The following is a 15850-nucleotide window of genomic DNA, read 5'->3' on the forward strand; positions in this document are numbered from 1 at the left end:
TTGTCCCGTTTTGCATCCTCTTCATGGACCGGCTGATCATCTTGGAGACTATCAAATGCAGCGCTCTCATCTATCGCTACATCGCTGTATTCCGGGTGTGTCTCTTTTAGTTTTGTTCGTCCTGCTAGCACATTCTTCATGTTCACTGTGTAGAAGTGCTAATGTCCCTTGTACTTTAGGTTTCTCTTCAACTTTACCTGCAACAGCTGGGCTTCAGCGCTGGGCCTCGGGAGAGTGTTCACTGTGGCTTCCACCTCTGATGGTACACACACAACTGCACCGTGTACTGCTCTTTGCCGTCCTTTGGGCAACGCAACTATTTTGGCAAAAGGTAGGATTTTCGCAATCAACTGCCTTTCCAGCACATTTAACACATCCAGCTCTGGGGGAATAGGTGCTAGCTCCAGGTTATTAGCAACTGCAATGGATGGCATCCTTCCTCTGATCAGGTGGCTGTCACAGGTGGGGCAGATACATTCTTGCATCCTCTCTTGTGGAACGGTACATGGGGCTGAGCATTCACTGTCACATACATGGACATACTTTCTTGTCAAGCAAGCAGCCACCACGCAAATATTTTTTACATATTTGGCTCTCTTGCAATGCTTTACCTGATTGGGGCTCTGTGGCACACTGTGCAGACGTGTGGGCCCATGTCGAATCCTTTCCCGGAACGAAGATATAGCAGCTTCCATTGCATGGTTGACCACAGGCTGCGGAGTTTCCGGGCAGCGGCTTACAGTGTCCATGTATTTCCTCTTGATTCTCAGTGCACACTGCAACTTGTGACGAAGACGAAGTGCAGGATTTGTAGCGAGTCTATCCTTTTTGCTCTGGGTGCAGCGTCGTACATGCTGCAGCCTGAATTCTAGGTTGTTGCTGTACCTCTCCCTCTGGTACATGTTGTGTCTGCATTGAAGAGCAGGATTGTTGCTGTACCTCTCCCTCTGGTACTTTTTCTGTCTGCTCTGAACAGCAGGATTTTTGCTGTACATCTCCCTCTGGTACATGCTGTGTCTGCATTGAAGAGCAGGATTGTTGCTGTACCTCTCCCTCTGGTACTTTTTCATGAACATGTTGTGTCTGCGTTGAAGAGCAGGATTGTTGCTGTACCTCTCCCTCTGGTACTTTTTCTGTCTGCTCTGAACAGCAGGATCCATATTGTATTTTCTGGTGCTGTATTCCTTCTTTTGTTTTTGGTGATCAAAGTCTTGTGCATATTTGGTTTTCATTGCCTGCACTTTTTTCAGACGAAATTCCAAACTGCTGGCATATTTCAGTTTCTTTTCCAGGTTCTTGGGACATTGTCTCCAGGTGGTACATGTTGCTTTTTGCACTCACTTCCTATACGCATAGCTTTTCTTTGCTTTCGTTTGCTCAGTTTGGAAAACTCCTGCACTGTTTTTGTTGTGTGATGCATTATGTTGACTCCCTGATTGAAGTCCAGATTGTTTGCTTGTCCGTCATCAGTTTCGCTCCCTGGGATGTTGGCTTCCACACACATTTGTGCTTCTGGTACTGCTGTAGTTGATTTTGTGACTGTCACATCTGCTGACTGTCCAGGGGTCTCACTGGAACCGTGGTCACCGTGGTCACTTTCAAACAGAAACAAACTCATAGGGTGCATTAGGACCACGAGCTTTAAAAAGCTCATGCAAGTGGTCAACCATGTGACTGAGGTTGCAGAAAGTCATCATGATTGCAGTTCCCCTAGCTTGTGGCAAACCAGTTGCAGATCTTGAGTGGGAATCAAACAATCCATAGCGTCCTGATCTGTCGCGAAACACTGCAATGCACTCGGGATCTACAATGATAAATGCATGGCTGACAGCTTGTGACAGGATCCTCAGTTGTGTGGCAAGGCGAAATCCAATTGGGCTTTCTACTCTCAAGAGACCGAGACTCTCTTCCGCCATGTCTACACTGTAACAATTTGAATCCGTGACAACCTTTTTCGGCATCTCCTTTGTGGTCAAATGGTCGCTTTGGTAGGTGTTGTCCGACACAAGCTTCTGTTTAGTCTCTGCATAGAGTGCATCTCCCTGTTGAAGCACTCTGTCAAGGGTGCTTGTGTCTAAATGCAACCCCTCATTGTGGTAGGCCAGAAAGGTGAGAGCCATGCAGGTGCACTGATGGTTACAAGAAAAAACTTCATATCTCTGATCCATCTAGGAATGAGTTGCCCTCACGGATTGACTCGGTCCAATGGTGGAATCCTGAAATTATTTTATGAAGGAATGTTGTCATTTCGATTTTAATGTACATATTTATTTTATAAGTGACAGTTACATAATTATTAATATCATTAATCCTAATTATTTTCATTATCATTGTTGTTAAATTCTGTTTAACATACGTTAGTTGCCTTCAACATATGTAACCATAAGCTTTAAAGGGCCCATTATTATGCTTTTCCTACTTTTCAGACATATAAATAGTGTTAATATGTTGGATAGTCGTGCTAGACGATGTCAAAGTGTCATATAATGAGGTAGGTTTTAGATGGCTCTGAACACCAGGTTTTTGAAGTTTTTCTAAATTTATGAAGCATTGACGTCACAAGTACGGACTTCGCTATATGGTCACAGGAGCGAAGTGCAGAGCGGCGCGCAGAGCAGAGCAGGGTTGTCTTCCAGGTTTGAGTGAGAGAGCCAAACGGGGATTTCTCGAAAACGTCACAATTTAGTGGATAACGCCAGAGGAGTGTAGGGAACAATTCGACGTATAGCAAGTCCAAGTTACTGCTGTAGGAACGGCGTAACGGAGACGAATGCGCGGTGTTTATGTGGCTACAGCTGCGCAACAGAAACGTCCTCAATCTATCTACCAATATCTTTATTTGGGGAGTGACTTTTATATTTACCTATATATATACACATATAAATAGGTAGACAGACAGATCAACAAAAAAGGAATAATGATTAGACAAATGTACAAAGCTAGATATAGATGCTAATATGGCACTTCAAAATATATACATATTAATATTTTTAAACTCAAAAGACGTAGGGTTGTGTTTTATATCATATTTCGTTTTATTGTAAATATAAATTACAGTCAGTTCAGTAAAAAGCTAAGCGTAGGGCCAGCTAGTTAGTTAGTCAGTCAGTCAGCTAACTAGCTAGTTAGTTAGTTAGTTAGTTAGCCAGTCTGCTAACTAGTTAGCCAGTCAGCTAGCTAGTTAGTTAGTTAGTCAGTCAGCTAACTAGCTAGTTAGTTAGTTAGCCAGTCAGCTAACTAGTTAGACAGTCAGCTAGCTAGTTAATTAGTTAGTCAGTCAGCTAACTAGCTAGTTAGTTAGTTAGCCAGTCAGCTAACTAGTTAGACAGTCAGCTAGCTAGTTAGTTAGTCACTTAGTTAATCAGTTAGTCAGACCGTCAGTTAGTTAGTTAAGCTAGCTAGCGCCGAAGGTAATGTTAACTAGCGCGACGAAGCTAACGCAAGCTAGCGCAACGAAGCCAGTCAGCTAACTAGTTAGCCAGTCAGCAAGCTAGTTAGTTAGTCAGTCAGCTAACTAGCTAACTAGTTAGCCAGTCAGCTAGTTAGTTAGTTAGTTAGTTAGTCAGTCAGCTAACTAGTTAGCCAGTCAGCTAGCTAGTTAGTTAGTCAGCCAGTCAGCTAATTAGTTAGCCAGTCAGCTAGTTAGTTAGTTAGTCAGCCAGCTAACTAGTTAGCCAGTCAGCTAGCTAGCTAGTTAGTCTGTCAGTAAGTCAGCTAACTAGCTAGTTAGTTAGTTAGCCAGTCAGCTAGTTAGTTAGTTAGTTAGCCAGTCAGCTAGCTAGTTAGTTAGTCAGTTAGTAACAGTCACTTAGTTAATCAGTTAGTCAGACCGTCAGTTAGTTAGTTAAGCTAGCGCCGAAGCTAATGTTAACTAGCGCGACGAAGCTAACGCAAGCTAGCGCAACGAAGCTAACGAAAGCTAGCACCGAAGCTAACGTCAAACAAATCGCTGTATCTTGAAAACTATAACTCACATTTAAAAAAAAAATCATTTTGAGTGAACCGAGACTTCAGTGGCGAGATCGATCTATGAGATGTGTCGGTAGGATTTAGAATGCAGGAGTTGTGGCAGTTTAAATATCACCATATTTTATTTCTTTTACTCTGCAGTTTACCACTCAGATAACATGGGAAGCTAGCCAAGGCTAGCGCTAGCTTCGGCTACTTCCGGTTCTATTCCGGTCACAGGCTGTGAATGCTGCGGTTAAAACGAGTGATACTACATGTATTGTGCTTATTTGTGTCAGTTTTAGACTTCATATTTATGTTGTGGTCGAAGCTAGGGCTAGCCTCGGCTAGCCTCACCTGAACATACAAGCATGTCGCAGCCTGCTATGTGTCAGGGCCGTTGCTACCAGGGGCTCGTGCATGTTCTGTGTGTGTGAGAGTCTCTGTCTGTTAGCGATCTAGGAACTAACTTTTTTTTCTGACATGCTCGGGTTTAAACGCTTCTCTTTCCAAAACTATACGTCTCTTAGATATTTGAATGTGAGTGACAGGGTGAAAATATGAACAGTTTGATGTATAATATGTCAAGGTACTGTGGAAATTGAAGGTGTAGCGGCAGTTTGTGTGTACAACTTTGTGTAAATGTTTAACTGCTTACGGCCTGAATGCTAGTGGTGAAGCTAACTGGCGCTGGTGCCGAACAAATCCATGTATCTTTAAAAGTACAAGTCAAATCTAATTTATTTTTGTATTTTGAGCGACCCAAGACTTCAAATTCCGATCTATGAGATGTGTCTGTAGGATTTAAAATGCAGGAGCGGTGACAGTTTATAAATCACCATATTGTGCCTACTTTACGTGGCAGTTCACGCTTCAGATAACATTGGAGTCAATGAGAGCTGGATCCGGCACTCTCTACACTTTTGGGCGATTTATTAAAAAACCGTGAGTCCTATCTCAATGGAAGTAACATTGAATGAGAGAGGACATGCTTCTCTACATTTTGATATATAAATTGTTGTTTTAGAGTAGAAGCTGTGGGAGTAAGATGAGAATGTCTTGAATATTTTTGATAAAATTTAGAAGGGCTGAATGCTAGAGTGGGTGATGTCACCGCACTCTAAAGCCACGCAATACACACCCATTATAAAATCTGAAAATCTCAAAAATTTCATAAAACATAAACTGTGATTTTGTAAAAACTGTAGAAGATATCAAAAAGTGTCTTTAGACCAACACAGTTCAAAGTGTTGTGACCCGTTGACACCTTTAATCACGTTTCTGCGACAAAGTATGACGAAGTGGTGTGGCTCCAAAGAGGGGTGGGTTTGATCAATTTTTTTTTTTTTTTTATTCATTCCTATGGGCAAAAATCGGTCGGTTTTTCGCATTTCGTAAGAAAACGAGATGTCGCAGAATTGAGAAAAGTCTTTCCCATCGATTCCCGATCTATTCCGGTCGTTTTTATATATATCTTGCCTGGGATTTCTCAAAGCTGTGGGAGGAGTAGCATGCCGAACTTTTGAAGGAAGAAAATTAAATAAATAAAATTATGAAGTATGGCTGAGAATATTAAGGTGTGTGCTTTTGCACTACAAAGCTCTGCTTTGTATTGCAAAGCGCAGCACACAATAATAATAATAATAATAATAATAATAATAATAATAATAATAATATATTAAAAATATATTAAAATAAACAAGTTTACATTTTCCATTAATCTTTTTTTCACTCGTCTGAGCTGGATCCGGCACTCTCTACACTTTTGGGCGATTTATAAAAAAAACCGTGAGTCCTATCTCAATGGAAGTAACATTGAATGAGAGAGGACAGGTTTCTCTACATTTTGATGTATAAATTGTTGTTTTAGAGTAGAAGCTGTGGGAGTAAGATGAGAATGTCTTGAATATTTTTGATAAAATTTAGAAGGGCTGAATGCTAGAGTGGGTGATGTCACCGCACTCTAAAGCCACGCAATACACACCCATTATAAAATCTGAAAATCTCAAAAATTTCATAAAACATAAACTGTGATTTTGTAAAAACTGTAGAAGATATCCTACCAGCATCTTAGCAAATACTGAGCAAATACTCTCTTTCTTTTAATGATGTTCCAGTTTATTTTGGACATGCTATTATTCAGCCTGTGTCTGACTTATATTATTATTATTTCTCAGCATCATGATGGTTTTTTTCCCAATTTGGTAGCCAATTGTACCTCGTCTGATTCAATTGGAGGTAGTCGTATTAGATGTACCGCCCGTACCCCGTCCCTCGGCGGCCCGAATGAGAGCGACACGCCTTCTTCAAGGCGTCTCGTCTCGTGCCCGTTGCCGTGATTCCGAGGCGCCCGAGGTGCTTATTGTGCGGCGATCTAATAACCCTGCCAAGTCCCTCCCTCTGGAGCAGCGAGCCAATTATTGCTGCCCCACGTGAGCCGGCCAAACTTGGCTTTTGGCAGGACCGAGAATCGAACCCCGGTCCCCGGTGTGCAACTGCAGCAAACTGCAACCGCAAGTCTGCTGCGTCACGATGGCTTCTTTGACTGTCATTGGCACAACTCTGGGCCAAATGCCAAATGTGTTGACAAACGCCAATAACAAAGGCAGACTCCAAAGGCTATCAAAAGCCAAGAATCAATACTAGATCATGAAAGCTCTCATACCTGCATCGAGGAAGCAATTATCAGCAGCCAACTGTTTAAGTACTTTTGGTCCCCTTAAATGGGGGGGGGGGAGGTTTATGTAAATACCATCAAATTAAACGGCACAGTCTGCACTTTAGCATCATGTTCATGGTTTCATTTCAAATCCAATGGCAGCACTACAGAGCCAAAAGTACAGAAATGTACCAATTGTGAAAATACATACGGACTGCACTGTTTGTAAAGCTGACTTGGTTTCAATGGAACTGTTCAATTTCAATTTATGCAGGCGGATAGCAATGATGGAAGTCGTTTGGAAAAATGTTCTAGGCAACTGTAGTAATCTAATTGTCATTGCAAAGTACTGACAGACTGTAACAGTAAATCCTGCCCAAACACAGCACCAACTGTACAAACATCATATCATAGCTTCTAATAAGGCAGTGGCAGAGGCTGACAGGACACACAAGTACAGGGGGTTCACTTCTGTCTGTTCTCTCTGAGCTAGAGATGTGCAGTAAAATATCAATCACATCAAACATTCTGGTCATGTTTTTAGCTCAACGGTTGTGATAACCCACTGCAATAACAATAATTTGTGAACTGCTGTCATGATTGTTGTAATTGGCCATTAGAACCAATCCACCACTTCATCAGGTTCATATTCCAAGCCCTCATTCTCTTTTATTATGTACCATTGAAACTTGCACAGTGTCATCCAAAGTTGTTTGTGTTCTCCAGAATAACTGCACCAGAGTGAGACAAACACAATTTTGCAAAGACAAAAACAAAGCAATTTTTAGGGCTGATTGTGCCATTTAAATTGATTGACCGAGAACTGTTGTTCTGCCACTTTTTTTAGAATATATTAAGGAATATGTTTACAATGCTTATGCATTGGGGTCGCAACCACAATGTAAAGATGTTTTGCCATCCTATTAATAAAGGTTTATTCCTTTCTCCTGAACCAGTGGGCTTCAGTGTTTCAATATCCCACTGCGACCCACATGAAGACAAGGGTTCAGTTTAATTATTAGGCTCATTGTAGAATTGGCTCCTGACTATTTTCACCTGCTTGCTATTGATCCACACTATATAAGCTACTGTGACAAAGCTTGTCAGCATGGAGTCCACTCCTAAAAACTCAGTTGTAGCCGCTTTTGTGGATAAACCTAGTTCAGGTGTTTTAATAAACTAACAAAAGCGCATTTATTCATGTTAACAAAATATACAAACTGTATGGACCTTCCTTAACTGTGTTAAAAATAGATTAAATAAAGGAGATTGTATGTGTACTTGCAATCGCAATCGGTCAGTTCTTCCGTTGCAGGTAAACCTGTGAAACTGTGAAAAGCTAAATTAGCCTTTGCAATGCAAATGGAAATGGAACAGAAAAGTGAGGGTGCACTGCAAAATGAATAAGAATTGCATTTAGAAGAAATTAAATTAAACCAACAAAAATAATGGGAAGAACGCAATATAGAAAGGAAATATAAATTGGAGGAAGCAAAACTGAAATTAAAAGAATACAAACTGCAAATAGAGGAACAAAAACATCACGATTTGGTCAAATTTTGTGAGTCGTAGTTGGTGAGCGAAGGGAAGCTTGAAGCCTCTGAGATTGACATTGATTCCTTTGTACCCACTAAGGGACAAGGTACTTCTGAATGCAAGTCATTGAGAAATTTGAAATTAATTCAAAACTTAAATGAGTTTGATCTCGACACGTTTTTCACACTGTTTGAGCAGCTGGCTTCCTCTAGACAATGTTGCAATGTCTGTTTACAGGAAAGCACAGGAAGCATGTTCTGTTTTGTATTTAGAAGAAATCTCCACTCATGCAGAAGTAAAAAAAAACTGTGCTTATAGCCTATGAGTTGGTGCCGGAGGCTTAACATCAGAAGTTATTGGAGAAGGACCGATAAACAGACACTTGGATGGAGATTTGCTTAACCTTTTCTAGGTTGTTTACAGCTTCGAATGTTACAACATTTTCAGAATTGTGTGACTTAGTGGTGCTGGAACAATTTAAAAAATCAGTTTCTGACAACACACTGAGGTGTTCACGGCATGTGTGGTGACCCATGCTATGTCCAGAGCCAACCCTGTGAGGAGAGTGATGTCCAGAAGGAAGGAACTCTCTGAAACCTTGCCAGTTGACCCCACAAACTCCACAGAGCCACTGCAGCCAAAAGGGTAGCTAGTGGAAATCTGTATCCCCATTAACATCCATTTCCCTTGGAGAATTAATTCAGCAAACAGCTGATTCTACTCTAACTGCTCATTTGATCTGAATTATTTCATCCGAAATTAGAATTACAAGAATTTTTCCCTTATTTTCTCCAGTGAAAATGGGCAACCCACCAAAATGATTTTGACGGTGATGAAATAGTGCTGGTGGTGATATCCTCAAAGTTTTGAGAGCTGATCTATCACGTGATGGCGTTGCAGGTTATTTGGGTGTGAGAAAAGCCTGTAACCACCGTATTTTATATCATTTATTTTGGCTCCCTTTAAAAGCGGATATATATGTATACTGCAAAGTGTGTTGCACGTGTTTGGCCATTGCCACATTCTACAGATGGTAATAGCTACTTGCTAACTGTAATGTGTGAAAGCACTCGTTATCCTGCAGCTTTCCCTTTACGTTCAATTACAACCAAGTCTGTTTTGAAGGCTTTAACACTGTTCATTTCCACATTTGGTATACCGGCCCTGGTTTTCTTTTCTCCCAGGTAATTAGTTGAACAATTAGTGTTACTGATTGGCCAGATTGTCTTCACACCTGACTCCAAGGTGATTGTGCAGAGATTTCACCCAATGAAAATAAAGAAAGGAACACAATGAAAACAGTGTAGAAATGTAATAATCTCAAAATAATAATTGTTTGTGTTCATTTTCCTGGCTTTTGGTTTTGTTATATAAGCCCAAACTAAAATGATTAATATTCCACAATGGTGAAAATCCTGTGACCCAGAAGATTAATGTCTCCTGTTTAGGTTTTTAGGAGGATGGTACGTTTTGTTTGTCCAAGGTTGTTTTGGTATTTCTCTGAAAAACATGAATGTAATTAAATAACCTGTCATTAACCTGTCAGGACAAACTGGTTTTCTATGCTGTTTAAGAAAAAATATGTCTTGTTTGACCTTACATACTTTCACAGAGGGAAATAAAACAGCCACTGCAGTCATACTTTATCAGATTTTATGACTGCATTACTAACTTTACCTGAAGACAACCTCTGAATTACAAATACAACTAGGGAGAATAAAAGGAGACACAGTTAAATAACCCATTCTGTGCATGTCAGCACAGAAGATACAACTTCTTCTTACATCAAATGCAGTAGAGAGTCCAGTAGAGAATACTCTCTTTTCCAGCCAAAAAGTGGAATGTTCTTGACTGGCCAAGTCAATCACCTGACCTCATCCCAATTGAGCATGAATTTCACTTGCTGATGACCAGACTAAAGACAAATAGCCCCCAAGACCCCACGCTGCAGGACAGGTCTGGCACAGCATCACCAGGGAAGGTACCCAGCATCTGGTGATGTCTATGGGTCATTGACATACAACCAACCACGAAAATGATAAGCAACAAGTAAAATGTAATTATAAGGCATCAAACCTTTTTTTACCATGGCACATTGATTAAAGATAGGTAGTCCAGTGTAACCAATGTCAAAATAATGTACATTCACCAAGCACATTTTTATTTTATTACACCTACTTATTCATGCAATTATCTAATCAGCCAATTGTGTGGCAGCAGTGCAATGCATACAGTCATGTAGATATGGGTCAGGAGCTTCAGTTAATATTCACATCAACCATCAGAATGGGGAAAAAATGTTATCTAAGTGATTTTGACCATGGAATGATTGTTGGTGGCAGACCGGGTAGCTTGAGTATCTCAGAAACTGCTGGGATTTTCACACAAACTAGTCTCTAGAGTTTACAAGTGAGCATCAGTTCTACAGACAGAAATGCCTTGTTAATGAGAGACGTCTGAGGAGAATGGCCAGTCTGATCAAAACTGATAGGAAGGTGACAGTAATGCAAATAACCACACATAACAACAACGGTATGTGGAAGAACACATCATAACTCGTAAGTGGATAGGCTATAGCAGTAGAAGTCTAAAAAAATAAGTCTAATAAATACCTAATAAAGTGCTCAGTGAGTGTATATTCTGTAAAAAAAAAAAAAAAACAGGGCAGGGTATAGCAATGAAAAAAGCTACAGAAAAGATGCATATGATGCCGCTTGCACAGAGAAGATTTTACTAGAATTGAAAGCCATGTATATGCCTAAAGCCTCAGTACTAAAAACATTATACAATTACCTGATTTATAAAAAAAATTTTTTATAATCTTCTCAATTACAAATTTTTATAAAAGTGCGGGATTTGTTAATGTCAAAATCTTAGATGGTTGAAGATCCTCCCTGAAAATTTTAGATAAGAGATGCAGTGCCATGGAAAAGTATTTCCCCCCTTCTTGATTTCCTCTTCGTATTTTTCACATTTTCATATCTTTAGACAAAATGTAATGTAAATGAAAAAACAAGTAAGCAAAACAAATGAAGTATTCTTTCACATTGTAGTGGAGCTATTCTGCAAAGCCCACTTTGCAGAACTGCTTTAATTCAGACATTCATAGGTCTGGTATGCCATGATCAAGGAAAACCCCAGAAGATATTAGAAAAAAATATATATCAGTCTGCAAAGGGTTACAGGCATTTATAACAATCTGGGACTCCATTATCTCCAAAATTAGAGTTGTTGGGCTGCCATAATTCCTCCAAGGGCACAGTGACAACTAATCCAGGAAGTTACACATGATCTCAGAAGAACATCTAAAGCCATGCATATCCAACAGAAACATACAACAAATGCAAAGATACCAGAAAAAGTAAATTGATAACTGAAATGAAAAGCAAAATCAGGAGTACTGAGCGATGGGAATATTGTTAGATTTTTAGGTGGAATACGAATGTAGAGATGCTTGTGCAGTCACGGAGATGTTGAGGTAGTGAGTTCCAGAGGGCCATAGTACTGAACAACCTGCTACACCTGCTTAGCAAGTCCACATCTAATTAAATTAATCAAATTTAACATCAAATCAAATCAAAAGTTTTGGAGTGGTCTATTTGAGTCATGTCAGGACTTGAATAGAGATGCTGTGGCAGAACCTGAAAAGGGCAGTTCATGCTCAAAAACCTACACATTTTAGGGTTTGGGATGGAGAAGTCAAGCGCAACCCAGAGGTAGGCAGAACAGGAGTTTTCATTCGTAGTCCAGACAAGCAGAGTTCAAACACCAGCAAACAGTTACAGCAGGGGTAAGCAATGGGGTGGACGTGGTTACAAGCAAAGTTCATAGGTAGCAATCCAAAGAGGTACAGAATTGGAGTTCAGGAATCAGAAGTCTTGATAAACAGAAAGGGATCGGGGTACCGAACAGAGAGTTGTAGGGTCCTCGCACGGGCCGCCAAATAACGTAGGGATTTTACTGTCTACGAAACCGGGGCGCCAATTAATGTAGTGTAGCAGTATAACTGCAAAAAGTAATCAGTCTCATAAAATTACTGTTATCAGAAATATCTAACCACAAATTTAGTATTTTAATTAATAATTAAAATAACAAATATCAATGATTAAACATACCGATAACCTGAAGGTTGGAAGTTCTTTGAAAGACTGCTTTAACTCGGCTCTCATGTCTATGTGACGCCAAAACAGACACCGGGTTTAATAAAATATATTTATTAAAAATATATATATTTATTAAACAAATGTACAAACACAGAACATATGAACTAACTCAAAGTTAGTAGGGTAAGTTAGTAGGGTATGTGAGCGTGTGCGTGTGCAAGCGCGTGTGTCCCTTGAACAAAGGAAAGGTAAAAGTGGGAGTGTTAGTGTTAGCTGGGGAAAGAGACTACTTGCATAGTTTTACTCTAATTACATACACGAAAGACGGCGAATCAATTCAGGTATATATGTGGCTAACAAAATACATTCAAACGGTAACACAGACAAATAGAAAAACACATTCACAATATCAGTCAAGACTAAGCTAAACACTGGCTATGCCTGAATGTTTGTTGTCGAGTCTTACTGAACACTTTATTAGGTATTTATTAGACTTATTTTTTGACTTATTGGTCTTCTGCTGTAGCCTATCCACTTAGAGGTTTGACGCGATGTGTGTTCAGAGATGGTCTTCTGCATACCAATATTATAATGTGTGATTATTTGCGTTACTGTCACCTTCCTGTCAGCTTCGACCAGTCTGGCTCTTCTCCTCAGACGTCTCTCACTGGCCTTCTCCTCTTACCTCCTATAGGGGCGACATGGCTCAGGCAGTAAGAGCAGTCGTCTGGCAGTCGGAGGATTGCCGGTTCGATCCGCCACCTGGGCTGTGTCGAAGTGTCCCTGAGCAAGACACCTAACTCCTAAATGCTCCTGACGAGCTGGTCGGTGCCTTGCATGGCAGCCAATCACCGTCGGTGTGTGAGTGTGTGTATGAATGGGTGAATGAGAAGCATCACAGCGCTTTGGATAAAGGCGCTATATAAATGCCAACCATTTACCATTTACCTCTCACAGATGAGCATTTTCTTGGCAGCCTCCCTTTTTCCTCCTGAGTTTTCTCCTCATCCTGTCATCAACTTTGGAGGCACGTCCTGGAGGAATGACATCTTGGCAATGTCATTGTGGTGCCACATTACTCTTTTCACATATTGATCACAGTGTTCCATGGTACAGTGCATCCGGAAGGTATTCACAGCGCTTCACTTTTCCCACATTTTGTTATGTTACAGCCTTATTCCAAAATGGAATAAATTCATTTTTTTCCTCAAAATTCTACACACAACACCCCATAATGACAACATGAAAGAAGTTTTTTTGAAAATTTTGCAAATTTATTAAAAATAAAAAACTAAGAAATCACATGTACATAAGTATTCACAGCCTTTGCCATGAAGCTCAAAATTGAGCTCAGGTGCATCCTGTTTCCACCGATAAACCTTGAGATGTTTCTACAGCTTAATTGGAGTCCACCTGTGGTAAATTGAGTTAATTGGACCTGATTTGGAAAGGCACACACCTGTCTATATAAGGTCCCACAGTTGACTGTGCATGTCGGAGCACAAACCAAGCATGAAGTCAAAGGAATTGTCTGTAGACCCCCGAGACAGGATTGTCTCAAAGCACAAATCTGGGGAAGGGTACAGAAAAATTTCTGCTGCTTTGAAGGTCCCAATGAGCACAGTGGCCTCCATCATCCGTAAATGGAAGAAGTTCGGAAACACCAGGACTCTTCCTAGAGCTGGCCGCCCGTCTAAACTGAGCAATCGGGGGAGAAGGGCCTTAGTCAGGGAGGTGACCAAGAACTCGATGGTCATTCTGTCAGAGCTCCACATTCCTCTGTGTAGAGAGGAGAACCTTCTAGAAGGACAACCATCTCTGCAGCAATCCACTAATCAGGCTTGTATGGCAGAGTGGCCAGACGGAAGCCACTCCTTAGTAAAAGGCCCATGGCTCCCGTCTGGAGTTTGCCAAAAGGCACCTGAAGGACTCTCAGACCATGAGAAACAAAATTTTCTGGTCTGATGAGACAAAGATTGAACTCTTTGGCGTGAATGCCAGGCGTCATGTTTGGAGGAAACCAGGCACCGCTCATCACCTGGCCAAACCATCCCTACAGTGAAGCATGGTAGTGGCAGCATCATGCTGTGGGGATGTTTTTCAGCGGCAGGAACTGGGAGACTAGTCAGGATTGAGGGAAAGATGAATGCAGCAATGTATAGAGACATCCTGGATGAAAACCTGCTCCAGAGCGCTCTTGACCTCAGACTGGGGTGACGGTTCATCTTTCAGCAGGACAACGACCCTAAGCACACAGCCAAGATATCAAAGGAGTGGTTTCAGGACAACTCTGTGAATGTCCTTGAGTGGCCCAGCCAGAGCCCAGACTTGAATCCGATTTAACATCTCTGGAGAGATCTGAAAATGGCTGTGCACCGACGCTCCCCATCCAACCTGATGGAGCTTGAGAGGTGCTGCAAAGAGGAATGGGCGAAACTGCCCAAAGATAGGTGTGCCAAGCTTGCGGCATCATATTCAAAAAGACTTGAGGCTGTAATTGCTGCCAAAGGTGCATCAACAAAGTATTGAACAAAGGCTGTGAATACTTATGTACATGTGATTTCTTAGTTTTTTATTTTTAATAAATTTGCAAAAATTTCAAAAAAACTTCTTTCATGTTGTCATTATGGGGTGTTGTGTGTAGAATTTTGAGGAAAAAAATGAATTTATTCCATTTTGGAATAAGGCTGTAACATAACAAAATGTGGGAAAAGTGAAGCGCTGTGAATACTTTCCGGATGCACTGTACATCTAATGCCTTTGAAATTATTTTATACCCCTCTCCTGATTGGTACCTTTCAACAATGAGATCCTGTTATTGTTCTGTAAGCTTCTTTGCCATCGTTATCCCAGTAAGATGCAAACTTCAGGGAAATCCTATATGAATTTTTTTGGGGTTATACTTTTATTGATGACAGGTGTATGCAAATTACCTTTGGACATGACTTTGAATGTGATTGGTTAAGTCACAATGACAGCCCCAATTATTAAATGCTGTGCACACTTTCAGTGGCTTCAGAAAGTATTCAGACCACTTCACTTTTTGCACACTTTATTGTGTTATATATTTAGTTTTAAATGGATAACATTTTCCCCATAAATCTACATTCAATAATCCATTACAATGACAAAGTGAAAACATGTTTTAAGAAATGTGTGCAGTTATTACAAATCAAAAGCTAAGATCTCATTTATATATGTATTCATACCCTTAATTCAATAGTTTGTAGATATGGATAAGTCTCTACAAGCTTTGCACACCTGTATTAGGGCAGTTTATTCAATTTGTCTTAGCAGATCCTCTAAAACTGTCAGATTGGATGGGAACAGTCTGTGAACTGCCATCTTCAGGTCTCTCTACAGATGTTCTGTGCCACTCCAGCATTGTCTTGACTGCATGCTTTGGGTCATTGTTGCGCTGAAAGGTGAACCGTCACCCCTGTATGAGATTGTGTGCACTCTGGAGCAGGTTTTATTCAAGGACTTGTGTATTTGGCTACATTCATCCTTCACTCAATTCTGACTAGTCTCCTTGTCCCTGCTGCTAAGAAGCACCCCCATTGCATGATGCTACCACCACCATGATTCACCATCGAGATGGTAT

The sequence above is a fragment of the Conger conger genome, chromosome 3 (assembly GCF_963514075.1).
Source record: "Conger conger chromosome 3, fConCon1.1, whole genome shotgun sequence".
NCBI lineage: Eukaryota > Metazoa > Chordata > Actinopteri > Anguilliformes > Congridae > Conger > Conger conger.